The 11787-nt window shown below is 40.5% G+C and overlaps 1 long non-coding RNA gene across 3 annotated transcripts in view; it reads right to left on the bottom strand.

Annotated features, from left to right (window-relative positions):
• LOC116669013 overlaps positions 1–11787 on the bottom strand; it is a 456094-nt gene that overhangs the window by 440509 nt on the left and 3798 nt on the right. For all 3 annotated transcript variants that reach the window (XR_004326383.1, XR_004326384.1, XR_004326385.1), the window contains exons 2-3: positions 9156–9210; positions 2985–3046 (exon numbers count right to left, since the gene is read on the bottom strand). This is a non-coding gene — a long non-coding RNA (uncharacterized LOC116669013). The remainder of the gene's footprint in view (positions 1–2984; positions 3047–9155; positions 9211–11787) is intronic.

The raw sequence follows: 11787 nt of genomic DNA, 5'->3' as shown, positions 1-11787 counted from the left end.
CAGGATGTCACAGAGCTAGGATTTGAACCCAGGCAGAACAATTCTGAAGCCAACTGTCCTAAAGGCTAAATTAAAAGTAAGATTTGTTCCTAGATTTAGCTCCTTGTGTCAAATGACAAAATGAAAAGCTAAACTGCTCAAGCACTGGAATCATGTCTGAAGAGAGAACTGGTCCTTGCACGGGTGAACAGGCCAACTCATCATCTCTCCAGGTGCTCCTGGCTCTCGTGCTGTTCCCTGGTGAGGAAACAGCCCTAGGCCTTCTCCCAGGATCCCAGGCACGCCTCTCTTGTAAACACGAACTGAGAACCAGGACATACTCACTGAGCATTTACTGTAAGTCAGGCGTCCATCTAAGTGCTTAGATGTGCTAACTCATTGGATGCTCACAACCATCGTTGGTGGTACATGTGACTATGATGTCCATTTTACAGGTGAGAGAACAAGCTCTGAGAGAATTGTTCCCAACAGTTCCGCAGCTGGCAGGTTTCAGCTCAAGGATTTAAACCCAGGCACTCTTACTCCCACGCCTGTGGTCGTAGTCACTAATATCCTGCTGCCCATGAAATACTATGCTTAGAGTAAAGGCAGATAAGGGAAAAACTGGCTCCTTTCCTAAAGAACTGTATCAAATATAGAGACCTCACTGATACTCTAAAGAATTTCCATTATCAGACTTTCTTCAGGTGTCAGAAAAATGTAACATTTACCATGCGTACTAGGAAAAAACATGACGGCTTCATTCTGGACACTCTAAGAACAATACAATTACGCTTGAGTTTTTTATTTAATTTTTAACAAGCCTTTCTCATCTTAAGCTAACGAGAGTTAATTCAACTAGTTAACAGCGTGATAGGCATTTGAATCACATTTACTTGAAGTCATTTTTTAAGAGTGAGGAGTGGCGTTTTATATATTAATCTAAATTTGGGGGTCTTCCACTATTTGTGAGGTCCTAGGACAAAAGACATCAAGTTGAAAAACACACAGTCACTGCCCAGAGGAGTCCACCACCTCGCATTTACCATGCATATAATGACAGTGCATATGGTTACTATTCAACATGTCAGGTTCTAAAACAGAGGAATACACAACACAAGTGACCGACATGATTTATGCCACACTAAAAAATAGGTGACTTTTGAACTGAGCCATACAGGGTAAGTGTCCATCACTAGATGAGGATGGAAAGGAAAGGGTATTCCTGGTAGGGGGCACAGCACAGGCAAAAGTCTGGAGGCACAAAAGCACATCACATGTATAATTTTTTGCTGCCAGAGTGCAAATTGCTTGGGGGGACATGGTCAAAAATGACCCTGGGAAGGCCAGTTGGCAGGGGACTCTGAAGGCCTTTGTCCAACCCAATAGGTAGGCTTGAGGGCAACAAAGAGACTTGAAAGATTTTGAAGCAGGAGAGTATCATGGTTATTGTTTTATAATAATAACTATGGTGAAGCAAGGAGGCTGCATTATAGATGGGAGAGAAACCAGCTGAAGGCCATTGTAACAGTCCTGTCAAGCAGTACCAGGAGTCTGAACTAGGCTACCTTCTGAAACAAGTAGTATTTCAGACCCCATTTTACAGATGAGAAAATCAAGGCACAGCATTATGATGAAAAAGAATACAAAAAGGAATATATATATATGTATAAATGAATCACTATACTGTACCCCAGAAATTAACACAATATTGTAAATCAACTTCAGTACTTCAATTTAAAAAAAACAAAGAATAAAATAGTGCCATTTGCAGCAACATGGATGGACCTGGAGATCGTCATTCTAATTGAAGTAAGGCAGAAAGAGAAAGAAAAACCATTTGATAACACTTATGTGTGGAATCTAAGTGGGGGAAAGGCCACAGATGAACTTATTTACAAAACAGAGACAGACTCATAGACATAGAAAACAAACTTATGGTTACCAGAGGGGAAGGAGGAGAGTGGAGGGATAAACAGGGAGTTCGAGATTTGCAGATACACATTACTATATATAAAATAGATAAACAACAAGATCCTACTGTACAGCACAGGGAACTATATTCAATATCTTATAATAACCTATAACAAAAAAGAATATGGAAAGGAATACACATATATATGTATGACTGAATCACTATGCTGTACACCTGAAATTAACACAACATTGTAAACCAACTATACTTCAATTAAAAAAAAAAAAAGCAAATCAAGGCACAGAGGAGGAAAGCACCCTGTCCAACGCTGCACGGCTAGTAAACAGGGGAGGCAGGATTCAAACCCAACTGGTGGGACAGTAACGCCCCCTGCACGTGTCACCGCCCCTCCCCGGCCGGTGGATGGTCACGGTAGGGGGGAAGGGAGACAGTCAAGGCAGCTGGAGCCTGGAGCTTGAATTACAGGTCAGAGCAGGCGATTCTCCTAGGATACACCACGCAGACCACAGAGAAGAAGCAGGTCTGGTGAGGAATCAATGAATTCACAGAAATCAACGAGGCCTGTGAGAGCCAGGCCGTGACCCCAGAAGGCTGTTGGAGAAAATGCCGGAACTAGGTTTCAGCAGAGGGGTGGGCGGGAGGAAGTCAACCCAGACCCCGAATGTTCTGCGAAATAGACACCATTGCACCCAAGTCCCACATCCTGAAGGCACAGAACCCATGAGAGGCAGCTTAGAGGAGAGAGTTCTTGAGCCAGACTCCACGTTCAAATTCTGAGCTGAAACGTATGTTCTGGGAGATGTTTCTTCACTTTTCCAACCAGAGCCTTTTATTTATAAATGGAGACAGCAATACTTGATTTGCCACGTTGTTGTAAGGATCAAAATGAATATGTAGCTGAAGCCCCTAGTATGTTGCTTTCCAAAAGTAAGTGCTCAATAAACGGTACTCACTGTTACTATTATTACCATGTAAGGGATTTGTGGAAGGTGAGGCTAGAATGTGGAAAACTCTGTGGGCAGCCAGCCCAATTACTCTTTTGGCAGTTTTCCCCATAAAATCCTCTTACCTACGTGGAATTTTCACTCATTTTTCAACCCAAGAAGCTCCTTTTGAGGAACGTGAATTAACCTTAAAAACAAAACAAAACAAAAATCAGTTCTCTATTTGCCAAAAGAATAGCCTAGAGAAATTAGATTAAAATTCTGTATATATACATGATAAAATACAAAATATGGATTGAAAACAAAGCCAGTGCCACATTTCCCAGCGTCTTCAATGACTAAGGCAAATTTGCGGTGTGGTTCGTCGCCTCTAAGGCAGACACAGGGCGGAGGAATGGGGGAAAGTCTGTTCTCAGCCGTGGCTGCTTTGCTCAAGATTTTCCATTGCGACAGTATGTGTGTTCACAAAGGACACATCTCCCAAGAAGGATGGTTTTTCAGGAGTCACAGAAGACTCTGAGGTCTAAAAATCCAACAGAAAAGACGTGAACTTGGAAATGAAGTCGAAGCTTCAAAGGAAGGACATGTAAGCATGAATTTATCACTTTGTCACTCCTAACTCCTTCAGACATATTTTATTTGGGGATTCAAGGTGGTGACTAACAGCATGGTTATTTAGCCAAAGACCTTAGGTTTGAAAAATTAGAGTAGAATAGAATTTCTGGTAAAAGGATTCTAATAATTCACATCTCTCTCTCTCACACACATACACACACACCACCCCACATATACAATGTTCAGCGCACAAACCAATAGACTTAGGAAGAAGAAAGGACATTGGAAATAATTGGAAATATTGGAAATATATTGCTTCATTTAATTGCCTCTAAGATATGTTCAGAAAGGATGTGAGTATAAGCTACATGAAAAAAGTTAAAAAAATTTTTTTTTTAATTTTTAAAAAGGCAGTGCCAACCTCAGGCCTTAGAAATGAGGAGAGATGTTTCGAGACGAAAATCTTTTTTCCTTTCCTACTCAAGATTCTCTTCCTTTCAGTTCTCTTCTCTGAACAGGGCCACAGAGCCTCAGATTCTGCTGGCTCTCCATCCTTCCACACCCCTGCCCCCACCGGCGCTTATCTGAATATATAAGCCTGCCCTTTGCTCAGATTTATGGGTTGGGCCAGAGCTGTGTGTATTTACAGTGTTCTGACCTGAAGACCCCGGACTGAAGGAGAAGAGGAGGAAATGGGGCCCAATCCATAAACAGAGACAGATATGAGGGGGAGGGAGAGGGCCTCGCTAGCACTTAACATTTTTAACTATTTGGCCAAGCTTTAAGAATTAGTGATTAGATTAGAGCGAAAGAAAAACGAGAGATATGGGTGCAGACTTGGGGGGGGAGGACACTGTGTTTTTGCTCTAGTTACTTGGAGGGTCTCAGTTGGGGTGGGTGGGAGTGGGGAGACCAGCTGAAAGCCAATTGACTAGTCAGATACAGAGGGAGCTATAAAATGCTTTGGGGAGGCAGAGGGTCTGCAAAGAGACAAGGATCTAAACGACATTTAATAAGTTGGAAAATTTCTTCCAACCACAAGTTGAACCCCATGGGTAAAGCAAGACATCTTGCATTTTTTAAATCATAATGGGTTCTAGAAGAAAGATCGCCTGCTCCATGCTTAAATGGGAACACATTGCCATAGATTACCAAAACCTAATCAATTTTGAGTTGAAATATTTTTCTCAGGGTCTGGTGGCCACTTGAAAGTAATTCCATTTTCAAGCAGGGCTGCTCGGCAAATGGACCACTTCTAGGCAGAACACCAGTTCAAATGGGAAATAAAGAGCAGTTGAATCGTAAGTGGGGCTTGGCACCCAAAACCCGAAGCCCTCTTTCCCAAGACCGCAACTTTACACAAGGTGAAAATTTTCGGAAGCACAATTTCTGTTTGGGCTATTCTCAAAGAATCTACTTGCTGGAAAAGCTTGAGTTCCTGTGGAAAAACTGACCTGCCGGCTGACTAAATTAGAAATAATCTGGTATCAAAAGTAAAGGCTACAGTAGTCACTGGAGATCTTAGAAACAAAGCAACTGGGACACACAGTAAGTGGATCAGCCACAAATCAATTTTCATCGAGACAGAGCAAAGAGCTGTGACGTCGTGACTTAACCCAAGATGGGAGAATTCGGAAAATACCATGGATTTGCTTCTCTTTATGTGTTTTAATTGAAAGCGACCAGGTTCCCACAATGTTACCTGTTAAAGCAGCAGCTAGTCTGATGATGGTGGTTTAATTGGGATTTTTTGTTTTCTAGGCTATGTTCTGGGTAATGAAGAATATAACGATTATAGCCCATTCTAAATGGGTGTATATGACTTGGATTGACTTATCACTAATAATTGCATATGAGAAAATGCAAGTGCTTAACACCATGTGTGGCACTTCCTAAATGTTCACTTGTTTGTATTATATTATTATTAAAGTCATAAGCTGGAAATCAAAAGTAAAATGGATTCTACAACTGAACTTTGAAAAAATTTATAATACAAAATCCACCGAAAGGCATTTTCTTTTCCATTTATGTTTGGCATTTTATGTTGCAAATCAAACATAAAATTCAAAGCAGCAGAGGTAAAGGAGGTATTTGAATTATTACATCGGTGCAAACCAACTATACAGCAGCGAAGACTTGGGCAAAAAGTGATGAATGAAAAGGGGGACCCTAACAAGTCTGCATTTCTAAAGTCAAATGAAATGCACAGTGGTCTAGAAAGCTAACTTTTTCTTGCTCTTGTTTTTTGAACTCTAAAATAACCAACCTTCTGCTTTGTAAATAATGCACGCTCGAAACAGAGGCCAGTGCACGAGGAGTATTTAGGAGGAATTTGGGGACTATTACAGGGCAGCTAAAATGCTTTTTCTGTGTCATCTCTGGTTGAGATCCATTTGCCAGTGAAATCATTTTTTTCTCTAATATGGTGTGGATCGGAGCAACAGTTCAGATGTAACCATTTAGGAGAAGAGGCCGAGCTCAGTATGCCAGAAAGGGGAAAAAAAAAAAAAACACACGCACCACAAAGAACATTGAGATGAATGGCACTATTTTATGAGCCATAAAAGTTTTATTCATCTTGACACTGAAACAGGTTTAGGCAGTGAGTTGACACGCCTTAAATAAATAAGTGGAATTAATTCCCCAGCCCTTGAAACAATGGCACCCTGCATGTCGCAGGGAGAAATGCCCCATTGTTTCCTGTGGTTGCCTGAGATTGATATTATTTGTGTTTTTCTGTGCTGCTGCCTCAGGGGCCTGGTTGATCCACTTCAGATCCATCCCCTGTTTTATTAGAGGTTGAAAAAGGTTCAAGACCTGTTTGTACCACGGCTCCCACCGACAGCTAAGGAACCAGTTTGGTGTCTGGTTTGTCTGTTGTTTTACTGCTGACCTTCAAATCAACTTTAACCCCTGACCTCGGGAGGCATCTATCATGACAAGAGGCTGTTTAACACAAATGGTGCCCATTTATAGGGGAAGAGGCTCAGAAGATTTCCTTTTTATGAAGAATTTAGTTTTTCACCCCTCTTTTCTCAGTCACCACAGGTGACATCCCTCTTAGCAGCTGGCTTGTGAAATGTGCAGGGAGGCCTTAATGAGCAGAAAGCACCCTCAGCTGGAGATAAATATATGCAAATGAGATGCACAAACAAAGGAGCCCGGACAGAGAAATATCTGCAATTCCAGCAAAAGGCTGCCTGCAAGCTCGAAGATGAACAGCTTTGATAAAATGGTAACAAAAAGCACCTTTTTATTCTCCAGCGTGTTTTACATTGCAATAGGCCATTGTCATTGCAAACCAGTGGAGCATGCAGGGGTTTTTCTGCCCTGTTTCAGAAAACTGTTTAAACATTTGTTTTAAGGCATTCATGAAATATAATCAATGGACTGCTTCTGTAGGGTGGTTGTGATTTTTTTTTCTCTTTTCCCTGAGTATGTTTGAGATGTTACTCTAGTTATTTTACCTGTTGGTCTTTTCATGGTTTACTATTGCTGTCTCGCTGTGCTGGGTCACGTTTTAGGTGACGGTTTCTTCCACTGGCCCGATGATTTTTTTTTTTTTTCCTTTTGTAAATTTAAATGAAAAGAGACGTCACGTTAGGAAGTAGGAAGAATCGGCTCTGAGAAAGGGTTTGAACCATCACAGAGCAGCGCCCAAACAACTAGTTTTAATGAGGGCAATTCAGTGTGTTAGAGCTAATTCAGAGACAGGCATGTAACATGCTGCTTTTAATAAGCTTTAAAAAGGCAATCTCTAACTTTTAAAAGTCTCTTTTTAATTTAATCGTCCTTGGTTCCTATGATGCCAAAACAAACAAAACCATTAAAATATGTTTTCAATATGTATCCGCGGCGTGATTTGATGGTGTTCTAAATTAGCATTGTGGTGGGAAAATATCGATTTGATGAGCTTTAAAAATGGAAAAGCTAAAATCATTAACCTATTTGGAGGGGGAAAAAAAAAGGAAACATTTGTCTCTAAAAAGGAATGAAACCCCAGCCCCAAGATCTTGCCAGAAGAGTGGCTGGACCCGTGACAGGGAAACTGCCGCATCTGAGCTTATGTAGAGTGTTTAGGTTAATAAACAAAGCAGTTAAGGTGAGAGATGAAACACTAGACACTTCACATGTGTCAAAATACTGTCTCTCGAAAAGCTCAGCAGTATTTGGTTCTTTCATTTGGAATCCAATCCTAGCATTCTGCCCTAGCAAAGTAGGACGATCTCGAAATTTCCTTTACCTAAATTATTTCATCTTGGTAGCTTGGATTGGAGCGAAGACAGATCTTCGGAGTGCCGTGTAGCTTTCTCATTTTATGTGCATTTCATCAGGCAAATGTCACATTTGCTAATAACAAGAAAATCGCCTCATTTTTAATCATGCCACTCCTGTTGCATGGATGGGGGGCAGTGGGGGCTGGGGAGCAGGGGATGAAGGAGGGACTATAAAGGCCCTGAGCAATCTGACCAAAGTGAAGAAGGAGAAAAGGCTTCTGGGGGAGCAGGGGAGGTTAAAATGACACAGGCTTGGTTATCTCCACGTCTGCGTTGGTGCGTCATTAAAGTCAGACTTTCAGGAGTTAATAGAAACTTGGTGCTCTAAGGGATGCTTTTTCAAGTCCAGGTTTGCAGCAGCATAATTATGTTCAACTGCTGTTGTTTGGAAAGGGCAAACAGCATCTTAGGCACAGAACAATGAAATTACAGCTGAGATTTAGGGTAGCAAAAGCCGTCTTCTCTAGGCTTTTATGATTCATTATTTCCCATTAAATACAGTATTAGAAGTGTACACTAGATAGCTCATGGTTGCTGCTCTCGGAGCACATTATCTATATTACGCAGGTCTGGGGAGCAGAATTAGAAAACTTTGGGGGAATGAGCAATATGTGTTTGCTGATAGAAGTACCATATGGCTCATCTTCTTCAATTGCTTTCATTGCGACTCTGATGCTGGAGAAATTAAAGTTTTATTTGATGTGGCACAGCTTAATGAACTGTCTTCTGTTAGGAAAATTGAATATGTTTCCTGTTATTTGAGCACAGAGCCTCCATGGTTTGGCTGATGAGGGATGCATTATGTATTGTTTATTTAGCATTTTGAAAACAAAAGCAAGATATTGAAGGTAAAATTGATTACTGCTGGATTGCATTATATAATCAAGTTTTCTCCCTTTAATTTTCCCTTTACAATCCTTTCGTAATGTTTTCATGTGAGAGCGTTCCAGGTTTTTGTCTTTCGAAAGTATACCAAACTTGGTTGTTTTTTGTTTTTTGTTTTTTATCGAGATACTTTTATTTGTAAATAAGCCACAAAACTCTCAACCTAGTATTGCTATATTTATAAAGCAATAAAGTTGGAAGAATGATATTTAAGAAGGATGAAAATAATTCAATTTGTGTGAACCTAATGGCAGAACTTCCAGGGAGCCCCCACCGCAGTCGACTTTAAGAGAATTTCACATTTGCTAGTTGAAAGGGGATGTCATGTTCTTTTGTTTGAACTAGACCACTTAAGAGCACGCTGGGGTGGAGCCTTATGAGAAGGAAGGAATTTCTGATATTCAGAAATACAGACCTCAGAATGTCAAGTTTTAGATGTTTGAGTTAGTTGTCAGTGAATAAAAAGCTGGACTCAACCTGTGAGTTTAAAAAAAAGAAGTAAAGTATATATTCTGTGAATTTAATTGTTGACTGAATAAATCAAATGAAAGAAAACATATAACCAAAAAATCTACTTACATGATGAGAAAATGGAGAGGTCATCCATGGGAACGCTTTTCTCTCCCTGAAGAATCTGCAAAGAGAGACATTTAGCATTTTGTTTAATTTCCCCAGTTTTGTGCTGGATCGGATCATGTTTTAGAAATATAAAATCTCAATGATCATTAACAAGATGGAACATCATCAATTCATCTTATCACTGTGTTTCTTTCCTTTTCCAGTGAGAACTAGTCCTGACATGGGCTGATGACTCGGGTACGTCAGATCTGTAACAAGCAACTGGGATTAAAAAAAACAGTTAAAATGAATCAACATTTATCTGGAATATTCTGTCTTAACCTAAAAAAAAAAAAAAAAGGTCATTTATCTTCCGTGTCCTGTGATGTTTTGAGGATTCTGGCAAATGTGGCAGCTATACAAACTTCTCTCATAATCTAAATACTGTCTGTTCAAGAGAGGCTTCCAATGTTTACAGCCCATAAGTAAAGGGAAAAAAAAAAAAAAACCCTGGTATTGAACCAAGAATAGTGCTCTTGAAAATGTCTTCGAGCAAAGTGTTTAAGCAAAACTTTGGCCACAGATATTTTCAGTTCCTCATCCTTCTGGTTTTTTTTTTCAATGAAGTATTTTCCTATTCCATCATGTCACTCCTTGTCTTGAAATTAACGCATTCGTTAAAAAAAAATAAAATAAAATTAACGCCTGGCTAGTGACCTGGTCATACAAACTTCCTTTAGAGACAGTTAAGAAGAAAACCTCACATTTTTATGAACCCCCATCTCCTGCCAGGGGCCTCGGAGGAGGAACACCATTATGCATTGTTATCAGCGTGGTGTAATTTGACTGTTGACAGAGTATCCGTGGCAGTGAGAATGAGCCCAGTTAGAAGTGCGGCGGGTTGTAATCAAGAAGATGCTTAGCTGTGCAACACTGCATCTTGAGCAGATTTGAATCAACATTGCCTTAAGGGGACACACACACACACACACACACCCCCAAAAAGGAAAAAAAAATCCATTAATTTTTAGAGGGACAATTAGAGTGGCACTTGATGAAGTGAAATTTGACATGCGTTAATTGCTCCGCAGCTCCCCTAATTAGAGATTTTCAAATTCTTTTACTGCTGTCACCTCGATAGCACATTGTCTTGCTGGACAAATACTGAAATTGCAAATTCGTCTGATCAGGAAGTTTTACAGAGGAAGACTGGATGGTATCCTCGGGTCTCCTTCCAAAAGGTGAACAGCTGGAGAGCAAAGAGAGGTGCTCAGCTTTACCTTCAGCCCAGATACACACAGGCTGATTAAAAATAGTTTCATTATGAGACAAAGTAAAGGAAGCAGGTGCGGTTGTGATTTTCTTAAACAGACAAAAAGGTTCCTCTGGTGCTGGTGCCTGTTTCTGATAAAATATTTCAGGAGGAGGAAAAAAAAGGCCAGTGAGATGCTCCACTATCTACGCATTCTCATATTTCTACTTACATTCTTCAGAAATTGGAGAGAGGCGGATTTTTGAAAGGATGTGTCACGTTTTGCCCGGGTCTGAAGTCCAAGGCAAACAGTACTCCTGGTCCTCTTCTTATCTGAGAGTAATTATTCTGCTGTTTGGCCCCCAGGGCGGCACCCAATATGATCCGATAATAATTTTGGTTTCCCTTTTCCAACCCCTCTTGTCTAGCCCTTGAACCCCTCTTAATTCATTAACATATTGAATTTTTTCAATTTTCCATTTTCTGGCAATAACAATATTAATGCCGGGGTGAAGGCTTGATTGGAGCTAAATTACTTGTTACCTGCTGGCATTTATTTATATGGCATTGAATTATAAAGCTTTGCTATTGTCACGCCTTGGGCGAATTGTTTATGACACCAGTAATAGGAGTAATTGTTATTGTTGAAATTACCTGTCAGCTACCCATAGCAGTGGCCCTTGTCCCACTGACAAATAGTGACAAGGGAGAGGTATCCTCCATGCGTCCCCCTGATGGCTTCTCCTCTGATAATAAGAAGTGCAGGGCCTCTGATAATTTGCCTGTCACTGTTGAGTGCAGCTCAGAGAGAGTTGGCCAAATTGTTGTCATTCACTTTGACAAAGACCGCGAAAGGCTCCCCGTGCAGGGGCAGGATTATCAAAATAAATGAAATCGCTTACACCCCCTTTGTTTGTTTGGCTCCAGAATTGCCTGGCTTTTGTATGAGGTTGTGAAACGAGGGTCCAGTTCTTCTGGCTATAGTGCTGTTCATTCTAAGAAGAGGACCGCAGGCAAGAGAAGGCATTTTATTTATAAGACTCCCTGTTTTGCCATTCGCATTGGTTACTAAAAACATCATATTCAGATATAATAAAGAGAAAGTCGATCAAATTGTAACAAGAAGTCTGAGCATGTGGTGGAATCCTTTCATTTAAAGCACACATAAAACTCACCCCCTTTTCTCTCCTGCCTTCCTTTTCTCCCTCTCTTTTTTTTTGACCACGCAGGCATTCAAATTCAATAGGCGTTTTGAAAAGGCACAGATCTCCCCACTGCAATCAAGTTTTTCTCCAAAAGTGTAGAAATCTGCATCTCTGACTCTTAAAGCCTTAAAAGATTATACGGTCAAATTTAGGATTATTATTTCAAATGGCTGTCTCCTTTCCATAAATTATCTTT

This window comes from Camelus ferus, chromosome 15 (genome assembly GCF_009834535.1).
Source record: "Camelus ferus isolate YT-003-E chromosome 15, BCGSAC_Cfer_1.0, whole genome shotgun sequence".
In the NCBI taxonomy this organism is placed as follows: domain Eukaryota; kingdom Metazoa; phylum Chordata; class Mammalia; order Artiodactyla; family Camelidae; genus Camelus; species Camelus ferus.
Note: the sequence above shows the minus strand (reverse complement) of the source record. Positions and strands in the feature narration are given on the sequence as shown.